Below are 15700 nucleotides of genomic sequence, written 5' to 3' on the forward strand. Positions count from 1 at the left end.
ACAATCTCATTTACCACTGCAACAAAAAGAATAAAATACCAAGGAATAAACCTACCTAAGAAGGTAAAAGACCTGTATTCAGAAAACTATAAGACACTCATGAAAGAAATCAAAGGTGACAAACAAATGGAGAGATATACCATGTTCTTGGACTGGAAGAATCAATATTTTGAAAATGACTATACTACCCAAAGCAATCTACAGATTCAGTGAAATTGAATTGAATTGAATTGAATTCAGTGAAATTCAGTCTATCAATTTACCAATGGCATTTTTTACACAACGAGAACAAAAAATCTTAGAATTTGTATGAAGACACAAAAGACCCCTAATAGCCAAAGCAATCATGAGGGGGAAAAAATGGAGCTTGAGGAATCAGGCTCCCTGACTTTAGACTATACTACAAAGCTACAGTAATTAAAACAATATGGTACTGGCATAAAAACAGAATTATAGATCAATGGAACAGGATAGAAAGCCCAGAGATAAACCCACGCACCTATGGTCAACTATTCTATGACAAAGGAGGCAAAGATACAGTGGAGAAAAGACAGGCTCTTCAGTAAATGGTGCTGGGACAACTGGACAACTACATGTAGAAGAATGAAATTAGCACACTCCCTAACACCATACCCAAAAATAAACTCAAAATGGATTAAAGGCCTAAATGTAAGAGCTGACACTATAAAACTCTTAGAGGAAACATAGCAAGAACACTCTTTGACATGAATCATAGCAAGGTCTTTTTTGACCCACCTCCTAGAGTAATGGAAATAAAAACATAAATAAACAAATGGGACCTAATGTAACTTAAAAGCTTTTGCACAGCAAAGGAAACCATAAACAAGATGAAAAGACTACCCTCAGAATGGGAGAAAATATTTGCAAACAAATCAACAGACAAAGGATTAATCTGCAAAATATATAAACAGCTCATGCAGGTCAATGTTAAAAAAAACAAACAACCCAATCATAAAATGGGCAGAAGACCTAAATAGACATTTCTCCAAGGAAGACATACAGATGGCCAAGTCGCACATGAAAAGCTGCTAATTATTAGAGAAATGCAAATCAAAACTACAATGAGGTATCACCTCACACTGATCAGAATGGCCATCATCAGAAAATCTACAAGCATCAAATGCTGGAGAGGGTGTGGAGAAAAGGGAACACTCTTGCACTGTTGGTGGGAATGTAAATTGGTACAGCCACTATGGAGAACAGAATGGAGGTTCCTTAAAAAACTAAAAATAGAACTACCATATGACCCAGCCATTGCTGGATCACTAGTGGGCATATACCCAGAGAAATCCATAATTCAAAAAGACACATGCTTCCCAATGTTCATTGCAGCACTATTTACAATAGCCAGGTCATGGAAGCAACCTGAATGCCCATTGACAGATGAATGAATAGAGAAGTTGTGGTACATATATACAATGGAATATTACTCAGCCATAAAAAGGAATGAAATTGGGTCATTTGTAGAAACATGGATGGACCTAGAGACTGTTATACAGAGGGAAGTAAGTCAGAAAGAGAAAAACAAATACTGTGTATTAACACATATATGTGGAATCTAGAAAAATGTGAACTGGTTTGCAAGTCAGAAATAGAGGCACAGATATAGAGAACAAATATATGGACACCAAGGTGGGTAAGTGGGGGTAGGGGGTGGTGGTGTGATGAATTGGGAGATGGCATTGACATATATACACTAATATGTATAAAATAGGTAACTAATTAAGAACCTGCTGTATTTAAAAAAAAATTAAATTAAATTTGAAAAGAAAATATTCACCACACCTTCCATCTAAAACTGTTTTCTCCCTCAATTCCCATATACTCATGCCCTATTTTACAACTCCTAACTTTCTGATAATCATATTTCAGTTTTCTGATGCCTTTCTTTAAGTACCTTTGTAACATTTGGGTTTTTTTAGGATTTCTCCTTCAAATTATTTCAATATTTTTTTGGATCTTACTATATTTTCTCAGATATTATCATGCTTTTGATTACTATCTATGTGGAACTGACTCTCCACTCTATTGTTTAAACATTAGCTATTTTAGTAAACTTCAGATTTCTAAAATTCACTATTATATATCCCACCTGAATGCCTCAGTGTCCCCTCATACGCAACATGTTCCAATCAGAATCAATGATCTTTTATTCTCAATCAGTTCTTTTTGTGAATGGACTACAATTGTCAATAGCAAAACCATCTATTCAAGTACCTAAGCTACATACCTGAAGTCATTACTGATCCACTTTTCTCTCCTGTTAGTCAAATTATTTTTTTCTCTATGTTGTGTGTATTTTTTCTTTTTTTTTTTCACCATGTACTACCAATTGCCTAGTTCATTAATTTTTCCTTACTAATTCTCAGTTCAAGTCCATCTTAATCTGGAAGATTATAGAGTCTAACTGGACTCTTTTTCCAATCTGCTCAGATAAGTTGACAGTCCCCATGACTTGGCCTTGCCCATAATACCAACCTCAAAGCCTATATCACCTCTCTGTCTATCCAATAAACATGAATGTACTGTCTAGTTTTCTCTACACAACATCATTCTGTTTCTTACTCACATGCCTTTCTAGCTAGTAGTCTTCTAACATCTTTTTCTGATTAAATCTTAATCATACTCCAAGAAATTTCATCAGTTTCTCCCATAGGGGGTCTTCACTAATTCTTTCTAGGACTGTATAGAAAAAAAGATATACTTGCACAACACATGGCAAGGAAGGAAGCACATGGGAGCTACTCAAGCCTACCATCTTAGTGTAAACAGAGAGTCAATAAGCTGGTCTATTTAGAGTAGCATGGAATACAAAGATCAAAATCAGATAAAAATACCGACCTCTGGGGAAACAGATAATTGAGGAGATTAGAGAAAACATATTTTAAACTCTGTATATTATTTGCAGGATTTTTGACAATATAAGGCATACGTAAAATATTATCCTAATAAAAAGGAATATATATCAGAGAACAAGAATAAACACTTGGAATTTAAAATATGATAAAAGTCCCTGAATTAGAGAGCAGAAAAAACGATGGAAGAGTGGTAATGGAAAATTACTAGAAATACTGAACAACAGTTTCAAAAGCAGAGAAGGAATAAAAGCTTTAGTCTCATAAAATTTCTGAAATCTGTGTCTAAATAAAATATCCTAAATCCTTCTAAATTGGAGAAAATAAGCCCACTACAAAGTGCTATCAAACTAACCATCAGAAAAATTGATGCAAGAAGACAATAGAGAAATGTCTTGGTGCTTCTGAAGGAAAGTTTGGCCTCTAGAAGACATAGATACAAATCAGTTGTGAGGTCGGAATAAAGCCACATTCAAATATTGATGGACTCAAAAATGTTAGCTCTGGTACACCTCTTCTTACTTCAGGATATTCTCCAATAAATTGAAATAAAAATCAAGAAGTTGAAAGGCACAGAATCTTGACAAACATAGACTCTAAACTATAAATGCACTTAAAAAGAGGTCCCAAAATGAAGGTCTAGGGAACATCCAGCTACTAATATAATCCAAGTGCCTAAAATATCTGACACCTAATAGGTGCTGAAAAGCATTGGTTAAAAGAATGAAGAATTAATAATGTTCCAGTAGAATGGAGGGTTCCATGAGACAGGATCTATTACACTTGGTACAGAGAAGTTAACTGACTTGAGGATGTACTAATTAATACACAAACACACAGATACACTTAAACTAGAAACTCAAGCCAAATCAAACAACACAAAAAAGTTTGTCAAATATTTTTAAAAAATGAAACTATGACACGTCTTTTAGCAAATAATGAGCTTTAAAAAATTAAATACATTTAATCCTAAATGCTAAGAATATTCAATTAGAGTGGCTCAGATTTAAGACAATGTATAGGTGACAAGAAAATGTAATCTTAGTGACTTAGTCCCAATTTGAACAGTATTGGAATAGTCATGATATATTAGTTTTCAAATATAAGAATCAACTGAAATATAAACAGAAAATCTTGATTATAGCTACAAGACAGAGTATAAAGAGAAGGTGAGACTTGAAATTTTCAGGAATGGTAGAGCAAAGGATAGAGTTTCTGACATACTTTCCTATAAATTGGGGGCTTAAAAATATTGTCAATAGTATATGAAACAAGACAAAGAAGTTTCATTACATTAATTAAAGCTACTATCTTAGCAAATGGAAAACTCAAAATATAAATATGAAAGCTGAGAAGAAAAGAGTTGGTAAAAGTTAGATAAATCAGCATATCACCATGTACTGTCCAGCTTTGATATACCAAAAAGGAACCAAGAGGTATACTTTCAAGAGTTATGCAGGCAATCACCAGAAGAACTAAAATAAGAAAGATAACAAATAATTTGCCTCATATGAGTGGGCAGAGGTAAGAAAGGTAAGATTGTGAGAACACAGCTTTTTTTCATAAGATCCTTCATGAAATTTTATTTTTTACCATGTACATATTTTATTTTGGTGAAAATTCATTTTAAACATAATATATAATAAATATATAAATTATGTATATATAAAATATCTTTGAAATTAATTTATATGTCTCTCAAAAACTGTTCTATATCAGAGCAGCTTATTTAACTAGACCAATTAATCAATATATAAACAATTTCAAAATGGTAAACTAAGAGAAAGTGTTTCCCTAGCCTGGTGTGGGTTCTGCTTTTTTTTTTAATCCAATAGAAGTTACAAATGTAAAAGTATATTTAAACAAAACATATATAATATTAAGCCAAGATCCAAGGTTGTGTTTTTGTTTTGTTTATGCATGATTTTTTGTAAGAGTAGAAGTTGGATAATTGGTGACAACAAATGCTGAGTCAGCAGGAATCAAGATTTATATCCATTTACTTTGTTCTCAGTGTTTGCTTTGTTCATTTATAAATCAGTAGCAAATGTCATTTTTGTCTTAGTAATAAATATTTATTCTGCAATTTATTGCTGCAAGTCTAAACATTCAAAATTACAATCAGTGTTATAATATTGGGTGGGCCAAAAAGTGTCTTTGGTTTTTAAGTAAAAATAAAAGACACATTTTTCATTTTCACCAAGAACTCTATTGAACAATGCATTCACCCTTTTGTTCTACTACCTTCTGCCATTTTTCAGACAACTTCATAATTCCATCTTCCCAAAACTTTTTATCTTTTTGAGCAAAGAACTGTTCCATGTACATTTTACAGTCTTCCAGGGAATTGAGATTTTTTTTCCACTAAGAGAATTTTGTAAAGACAAAAATAAATGGAAATCTGAAGGTGCAATGTCTAGTGAATACGGCAGATGAATCAGAACTTCCCAGCCAAGCTGTAACAGTTTTTGTCTGGTCATCAAAGGAACATGCAGTCTTGCATTATCCTGATGGAAGGTGATGCATTTTCTGTTGCCTAATTCTGGACGCTTTTCATCGAGTGACACTTTCCGTTAGTCTAATTGGGAGTAGTACTTGTCGAAATTAGTCATTTGGTTTTCTGGAAGGAGCTCATAATAGAGGACTCCCTTCCAATCCCACCATATACACAACATCGCCTGCTTTGGGTGAAGACCAGACTTTGGTGTGGTCGGTGGTGGTTCATTTCACTTGCCCCACAATCTCTTCCATTCCACATTGTTGTATAGTGTCCACTTTTCACCGCCCATTACAATTTGTTTTAAAAACAGAACATTTTCATTATGTTTCAGTAGAGAATCATATGGGGAAATATGGTCAAGAAGGTTTTTTGCACTTAACTTATGTGGAACCCAAACATCAAAGCGATGAACATAACCAAGCTGGTGCAAATGATTTTCAACGCTTGATTTGGATACTTGAGTATGTCAGCTATCTCCTGCTTGATATAACATTGATTGTTCTCAGCTGTTGTTTTGATTTGATCGTTATCAACTTCAACTGGTCTACCTGACAGTGGAGCATCGTCCAGCGAGAAATCTCTAGCACAAAACACTTTTGACACATTCGATCAGTCACAGCACCTTCTCCATACACTGCACAAATCTTTTTGTGCTTTTCAGTTTCATTTTTACCTCTCTTGAAATAATAAAGCATGATATGCTGAAAATGTTGCTTTATTTTTTCCATCTTCAATATTAAAATGGCTACACAAAAATTCACCAACTTTGATAAGTCTTTTGTTAAATGCACGCTGATATGAAAGCTGTCAAATACAGTCTAACAAAATTGTTTCGAATGAAGTTAAAGACAACTAAGTGCTACTAGAGTGAGCTTATGAAAGAAGGTGAACAAACATTTTGGTCCACCCAACAGTTTCAAACAGAAATTGATATGTTAACTCAGATAATTTGATAAGTTCTTAAAACCTTGATTTTTAATGCAGCATTGATATTTGTACACTATGGATCAAAAAAATGAAGGGAAAATAGTGAATGCATATCTCCTCTAAATCCATGTCTAGATATATATTTTCGCATGTGTACTTAGATAACAATTTTTAAAATATACTCAATTGTACTCCATTAATTAGATCAAGAAAGATACTCCATAAATAAACTCCCTTATTAAATTTCAAATAATCAAAAGGCAAGTACAATTATATTACATATATGTATATCTATGTATATATAAGAAATAAAATAATTTTAACAGTAATTAATTTGTATTGCATCTATGGATCATTTACAGAACATACTTACCTTCCTAGCAAAATAAATTGAAACAATCTTTTCTCACACATCTAGATTCAATACAGTTTCAAACATAACATATGATCCCACATTTTAAATTTTCTAAAGAGAGAATAAACTATCATTAAGTATAAGTTTCCTTTTTATTTCCATTTACTCAATTCTCACAACCTTTAGAAATTTTCAAGGTGGTATCATGTTAATCTCATTCTCTAAGTAGCAGCATAAAGAAGACTATCAACTCTTAAGTTCATTATCTGAAGTATACATAAGGTAAACTCAGATCTACAATATCACCCCCTCAAAATACTACCCCAACTATTTGTCCAATTTTCAGGTTAACACAATTTAAGTAACAGTTAAAACCTTGGAGTAAAGCTCATTTGATGGTATGTACATAACTGATGTACATAGTTGATTACATAGCAGTGTTTTTGAATGAGTGAGTGAATTAATGAATTATTATGTGAATACTATTTCCCTTCATGAATTCTTTAGCTAAAAAATGCACTTAAGGGGAAAAAAGTTTTTCTCTTTAAGCTAACTTAGGTAGTATTAGAGAGAGAAATATTTGATAATCACATTTTAACAAAAGTGGACATGATTTGTGTGTTTCCTTATTCATACAAGATTTTATATTCCAAATCATATAAGAGTTTAGAAACATCTTTGGATAAAAATTTCAATTTCCTACTCAGTAATATCTTTATTTCCAAACTCTAGGCTGTTTGTATAATCTGAATTAGTTTTTAATTTTTTTCTGGTTTAACTTGCAAATAAGTAGAAGTGTTATTGTTAGTAGAGACCATTGTAAACCTCTTTAAGGTAATGGGTGTTTATATGGTGAGTTTGAAGACTAAGAATTTTCTATTTAATCACTGCTGAAATTAGTTTTTGTCCCAATTGTCACTAGGCTAATAAATTATTTATGAGGAGAATGACAGAAACAGAAGCATTCTTATAGAAGACTTATAAATAACCAAGACAACTTAGTACATTTTCAGTATACTGGGGCTTTTCTTGCTCACAATTCACATTTCAAGTTTATTTCAGAAATATAGTCAAATAACTTACAGAAAATAATTTTGTGATATTCTCATTCATTGTAAAGTAGTCCAAAGCTGAGTCAAGATAGGCAGGTCTAAGCCTCACATTCCTAGAGCAGTAGCAGGGACAGGCAAAAATGTTAGAGTTGTGCAGTAATAACTCCACCCAAAATATACCTTCATGAGTAAAATACCCTGGTCTACCATTGCAGCAACTATTCAAGTAGAATATCTTAGTCTACCTGTCCAGCAACTATTCCATGTCCATCTTCTTTATATGTGCCATCTTAAGAGGAACTTGCAATGAACTCTTCTAAGATATTTGAAAGATGTCTTACAGAGATGCATGTTAGGTATTTGGCTGGCCTTTGTCTCAAGAACAGTTCACCAGGATAATAGTTTCAAAAGAAATGTTATTTTTATTGTTATTAAGCAATCAAAATGTGTACATGTAGAATATAAGAAGCAATATCCTCTCCTCTCATAATTAAAGCTAAAGGAATGCACTCCCATTAAAAAAGTAAAACTAAAGGCAGGGAACAGTTTGTCCATCATGAAAGCAGCTGGCATACTAAAAACTGTAAAAGTTCCAGCTGGCCGCTCATACTACCACCGACTAGCCAACTCTTCACATGGAAAAAGTGCTATATGATTTTATGTGAGAAAGCAACACAACAGATATTTGTGAATAAATATTGGTTTGACAGGAAGTCAGACAAACTACATTTTTTACTCAAAGACATGTACTTAAGCACAAGGTGCCAAACAGAATGTCTATTTAAAGAGAAAAAAAAATGGAGAGAAAATCTGCATCAGAGTAAAACTGAAGCAGATGGTATAAATTGGTCCTTTGTTAGTCTTAAAATTTTTAAATAAAAATATCCTGAATTGGAGTTAGAAATGAAAGAAGTCTTTTTTATAAGAGAAATAAAACACTTCCAACATAATACCTGCAACTTCTGGAATTTTTTTGCTTCCATTTCTGGTCCCCTCAAAACCATATTTCTGACTCAACATACTCAACCCAAACAAAACTCATATAAGTAAACTATTTTAAATATAGAAGTTTCAGAAATCTGAGAAATATTTATTCATGCTAGAATAAGCCCTTAATAAATGCAGATTAAATAACTGAATCCTGGTGGAAGGTGAAGGATTTTTTAAATGATGCCTCCCTGTTATAAAAACTATCTTAGAGGTAAGGCCCATTCTCCAGAAGACCCTCTAAAGTACAAATATATTGTGTTAACTCTTTATAATCCTTTAATACCCTAACGTGTCAATGTATCACACTAGCTAGCCATGTACTCAAAATACATATATTTATTTATTGAAGGAATGAGTCACCAAAAAGGTAAATTTGGATGTGGTAAATAACAATTTTAAAGCATTATAAAAATATCGAGTGATTATGTTGAGAACAGACAAGTCAGACCACTTCAGGGTTAGAATTTGTAGGAGGAAGTATTTGATACTATGAATGCTAAATACTTGGATATGTATCAGGCTGCTCAGTGATCTGTCTTTCATCATACTGTCCTTTGGTGACTTTTGTTAACATACTTTTCACTATGGTTGCAAGTTAGCAATTGCAATTTGAGATATACCTTCCACATTCAAGGAAGAAAGGAAGAGGAAGGGGCGGTGTTTAGGAACATCTGTTTCTTTTTATTGGGAAACAAAACCAGTCCTAACTCTTCAAAAGATATCCCCTTACATTTCATTTTCCAGAACTATATCATGTAGCTCCCCTGCCTGCAAAGGAACCTGAGATAGAGAGTATTAATCTCTATCATCTCTACAGGAGAAGAAGAGAAGGGGAAGTAGGGGATCAGGAAAAGATTATGATGAACTGCCCTCTTAGAACATCTACTAGAAAATATAAACATAAGAATTATTCTAAATGAAACTTCTAAAGTTTAATTTTCCCGTGGCCAGGCATTGTCCTGTCAACTGAGCAGAGAAGTTACATATTTTACCGAATCCATGGATGCCTTAGATAATTTCTCATCTGAACTTTTTATGAAGAAACCAATCTCTCCAAGTTGACAAAGTTAAGAATGTGGAATTCAGAACATCTAACTACAAGTTTTTCTGTTATTCCAACATGTGGTATTGTATCTCAAAGAAACAGAAGTGAGGAAGATATTTCACTGAACATGAGAATGAACCTCACAGTCCTCCGAATATGGAGAGCACAGGCTGATTTCACCCAATGACTAAGTGCAGTGGACAGAATAAGGCATGCTCATTACTGGAGAAATAATTCTTTCATCGCTGAAGTTGGCTCATGGCCTCCGTATGGCCCTGTTGAACCTTCCTCAAATTGCACAGCAATCTAGAATGCTTCCATTCAATCTTCTCTCCCTCTCTCTCTCTCCTTCACTTGGGGATAGACTTGCAGCGTGATCTGATGGTTCTCCCAGACCTTTCAGCCCCCTCCCCATTTCTTCTCACATAGATATTTGCACATTTTGTCAGTGATTGCATATTTAATCCCATCCTGGTGTAAGCTGCTAGTAGAACCTGGACTAACACACACACACACACACACACACACACACACCCATATATATTTGTTTCTCAGGACATATAGTAAATTATGGTTCAAAATTCCACACTGCTTACTTTTGGAAGAGTTTTTATTTTTACTGAAAATATGTAATAATAGACTTTATGTCATATATACTAATACATTAATCTCCTTAAAATTTAATTTTGTTCTTTTTTATATACAGAAAACCATTTTCTAAGATAAAACTTCAAGTTTTGAATGATTTTTAATTATAAGTAACCCTCCCCAATTGAAATTTTAATCAAAAAAATAAATATTTAATGTTGCTCCACTTTATTTTCTTTTATTTCCTTTTATGTTTTAGTAGTTATGTTATTTAAGCCTATGCTGATGGCTTTCATTTTAACATAATGGTAGAAGATTTACTAACAGATAAAAGATGAAAATGATCCTGAAATGGTAAAGAAGTATCACTTTCTTCACTGTATGATAAACAAAAGTAGATTGCCTCATCTCATATTGTGCATCTTAAATTATCGTGAAGCTAGTGAACATAAATTTAAAGTACTGTCACTCTTTTTTACCCAAAAATCATTTAATTATCTTGCTTTGGATTATTAATAGTGAATCTACCACTTTCAGTTTTGCAAATTTAACTGAAAATATATTATGTTATGTAATACTCTGCAGCTCTAGATAATTCCATGTTGAACTATCCATTACCCTCATATCTAGGTAGCTTTCATGTCGATAAAAGTAGAGAAGAGAATAGGAGCATACAGGTACAGAGGATCATTTTCCTGTGAATTTCTAAGATATTTTTAGGTCACAGTGGTCCAAAATCTACTACAGTTAACTCCTGCTTTTTTATTCTTATTGTTTAATGATCAAAGATGATTAAGAGTAGGCTGTGGTATAATTCACAATAACCTAAATTAAATTAAAATTCTAATTCAACTATTTAACACACATGCACTATATATTTAATAATCTGTGAGTAAAGATTATCTTTTTTTTTTTTACTGATCTCTGTCATCTAGAAATTCAAATAGTGAGTGATCAAGACATGTGAATAAATAAAATGCAGGGTGATAATTATTGACTCAAACATTGAATAAAGTACCATCTGAGCCTAAAAGTGAGAATATTATCTCTGCCTCAGTACTATATGAGGCTACATGGGAAGTAATGTATGACCTGGGTTGTGAGAAATGGGTTTATCAGGAAGAACAGAGGAAGAGAAAAAATCCAGACAGCAAGGACTGTATACTAACATACCCAGACACAAAAGAGTGAGGACACGGGGAGGGGGAAGGGTAAACTGGAAAGAAGTGAGAGAGTAGCATTGACATATATACACTACCAAATGTAAAATAGATAGCTGGTGGGAAGCAGCTACATAGAACAGGGAGATCAGCTCGGTGTTTTGTGACCACCTAGAGAAGTGGGATAGGGAGGGTGGGAGGGAGACGCAAGAGGGAGGGGACATGAGGATATATGTATACATATAGCTGATTCACTTTGTTATACAGCAGAAACTAACACAACATTGTAAAGCAATTATACTCCAATAAAGATGTTTAAAAATAAAAATAAAAAGCACAGACAACAAAAACTAATTTGGAAGCTCAATATGATTAGATTATAGAGGAGATTGTGGGGATGGTCTGAGGTGTAATTAGAATGGTAAAATGGGTCAGATCTAGGAAGACGTTTTATGGCTTGTTAAGAAATTTGAAAATTCTCCTGTAGATACTGGAAGCTATTGATATATCATTACTAAAGAGTATAATTAAATGAAATGGTTGTAAACAAAATCTTTGTAGCAATTGAAGAGGGAAAGACTTGAAGAGGTATATCCTTAACTGAAATAATCCAAACAAGGAACAATAAATATCTTTATTAGAAGGAGCAATCAAAAGGAAGTTTGAGATTTAAAAGTAGAAAATGAACTAATGAAGATACAGGCTAAAGAAAGAGGTCCTCAATTGGCAGCAAAAATCCTGGTAGAGTTTTGAACTTATGGGCTTAGAGGATCCTGAGGACTCATGTGGATGGATATATACCTAGGTAGTTAGCAATATGGGTCTAGAGACATTCAGAGAGACACAAGCTCTAGAGATGGATTTGGAAGTCACAGGTATATAAAGATTATTGGAACATGTGCAATTAGAGACTATTTCAATATAGTTTACAGAGATTTGCTTCAAAGACCACTCATGTTTCTTGGAATGTCCTCACTGAGACACTACAGTGAGGGGATAATGGAAGGAATGGACGGTCAAAGAGGCTTGGGTTCAAACACTAGCTTTGTCATATACCACTTACATATTGTGGATTATTTCCTTTACATTCTAGTTTTCCAGTCTGTAAATGTGAATAATAATAGTGATTTAATATTTTGCCATGATTTAATGAGGTTATTTAGGCAAAGAATACCTTTTCTGTAATTCTGAAACCCACAGTTCTGAAAACTGAAAGTTTTTATTTTTTTGTTGTTGTTGTGTTTGTTTGCAAAATCATTTAATGGCAAAATTTGACTTGACCTGTAGAGAGGCTATTTGTAATCTTTATTTATCACACAAAATGGGAATATTCATGTATTATTTGGAGGAATTGCCAATAATATAGGGTACTAGCTTTCTAAAATTTGAAATATTCTGAAATACAAAACATAATTGGCCCCAAGAGTTTCAGAGAAATCACTGAAAACCTAAATATGTAAATTGCTTGTAAGTGTCCAACATAGAATGAACTCTTAAACATTAGCTACTGGTATAATTATCATTATCCGACTCTGCAAACCCTCTGTTTATACCAGAAATTCAATCTTATCTGACCCTGAATGTTGCTTATGATCCACTGAATATTTTTCTGCATGACCAATTGGCCTTAGTTGTCAGACTTTGGTTTCTTATTCATGTTATTTCCTGGGAATAATATTCTCCTTCCCTTTTTCTGCAGATAAGCATCATCATCCCAATTCTTTCCAAACCTGAAGGCCTCATTGTAGCCACAGTAGGCCACTGGTTTCCCTAAATCCCACAAATCAAGACAGTATTGGGCAAATAATATTGAAGTAAAATATGATGAATGAGAAGAGAATGGGATTTACAGTAATTCTGGGATAGATCTAATCCTAAATATAAGAGTAGTCAGAGAAGGAAACTGAGCAGGAAGGAAAAGAAACAAAAATGCCAGTGTCAAAGAAATCAAAAGAAGAGAAAGATTTGGGAAGAAGTCATGGTCAAATATGTCAACTGTCAGAGAAGTCCAATCAATAAGGAATAAAATAACATGGGATTAGGTTTTATAACACTAGGAGGAAGGAGTGAGACTATCATACATTGACATTTGGAAGAAAGTGATGGAAATAACTATACTACATTTCCATAATACTGAAAAGTTACAGTTTAAGAGTATAATCTATTGACCTTTGCTTCTGTCAGTCTAGGAACAGAAAAATACATTTTTAATTCCAATTCAAAGATGAATAAATGAATAAATCTACATTATACACAATATATAAATAATATAGTATGTAATTTATATTATATATAATATAATAATTTTTATATATACACACAGAGATTGTATACATATATATAAATAGTATATATATGTACATTCATATGTATATACATTGTTGGGGAGGCCAACAAAAAGACATTATCACCAGTTGACCTGGAAGCTAAACCCAGGCAATTGGAGGCTTCGCACCCTCTCCCCTATCATTGGAATGTGAGGTTTGAGGTTTGCTTGCCTTTCCTTCTCCCAATACTGCTCAATGAACACAGCCTTGAAATAGAAATGTGGTGTTGAGGCTATCTAGACTGCTTTGTGACTGAACTCAGTTAAAGCCTCCTATATATGTGAAAGAACACAGCTAAGGCCTTTATATAAACTTTTATGAGTTTGGGGTGTGCACAGAAACCTACTTGTCTTCTTGCTGCTCAAGACAAACCTTAAGTTCTGTTTTTTATTAAACTTACCACCTACCACTCTGGAGTGGTCTGCCTTTTTCATTTGCTCTTTCCCTGCCCTCCTGTACAGGGACCAGTTTCAGATTTTAGCCAGGGAAGCTCTTATGGAGGTTTCAAAGCCATATATATATATATATATATATATATATTTATATATACATACACACACACACACACACACACACATATGTATATATATGTATATGTATGTATATGTACATGTACGTGTACACACACACAAAGGTTGGGTAAGACTTTTACAAAGAAATCCTTTTAAACTCTTGCTTTAACAAAAGCTCTCAGTGCAACTTATATAAGGAACAAAGTGGTATGTATTACTTCCAAGTGGATGTTTCAAAGCTGATGCTTAACTCCACAGACTTCTCTCCTTTCTTAGTCACCACGAAAGCATGTTTTGACAGCAGTGCCCTGCAGAGTCACCAAAACCAACAGCAGGCCATGCAGAATTGACAGATAAACTTTTGTTGTATTAAGTGACCAAGATGTTGGGGTTGTTTATAACCTATACTATCCTAATTTATACAGGGTCATGGAATAAAAGAAACATTTTATCCTCCTTCCTACCTTAAATTTGACTATAATGTCCACCCCGTATTAAAGAGCTTCTTTTAGATTAAGTGGGCACTTTGGCTCACTTTCTTATTTTCCTTTCACCTCTCTCAATGTTTTAGGAAAAAAACCAATCTGCTTACAAACAGTCATATCTAATCCTGTCTTAGTGTATACCTGCTCCTCTGTGATTTTCTAGCCTTACCAATGGTGCAATTACAAATATCTCTTGAGGTTGTATGGAGAAGACATTTTGATGTATTTCCATCCATCTATGCTAAAGTTACAACAGCAATATGCCACCAAATATTTGTAATGAAGATGTCCAAGCTATATATCATTTTATGGTGGAACAACAAAGATAGGGCCAAATTAGGTAAAGAAAGAGAAAGATGAAAGAGGGCGGTGGGAGCTATGGAAATAATTTTCACCAAACTGGAAGAATAGTGAATTTAAACACATACCCACATACATACTCACTCACTCCCAGATATATTTACATTTATTTTACCTAAGACCCAATATTTTCTTTATATATAATAATAACCTTGGATTAACCCAGGACATTATTTCATGCTGTTATTAAAATATAAACGTCATATTTACAGGAAGAAAATAGAAATTACTCCTTGAAATCACAAACTGAATAGTGACCCATATTTGTTTTAAAAAGGAGAGACTATTTTACTCCTTGTAGTATAGAACTGAAGCTTCACTGAAAACTTCAAAGTCCAAAATGTGTGATTTTATATGTAAAATCAAAGTAATGCCTTTAATGTATTTATAGGCAAAAAGCAATAGGTTATCAAAAAGGAGTTAGAAAAATGATTTCCAACCAAAAGATAAATATTACCCTAAATCTATTCTAATATATATGCCTCAGTAAATATTTTTAACTTTATTTAAATCTGATGAGTAC

Source organism: Mesoplodon densirostris, chromosome 5, assembly GCF_025265405.1.
Source record: "Mesoplodon densirostris isolate mMesDen1 chromosome 5, mMesDen1 primary haplotype, whole genome shotgun sequence".
In the NCBI taxonomy this organism is placed as follows: domain Eukaryota; kingdom Metazoa; phylum Chordata; class Mammalia; order Artiodactyla; family Ziphiidae; genus Mesoplodon; species Mesoplodon densirostris.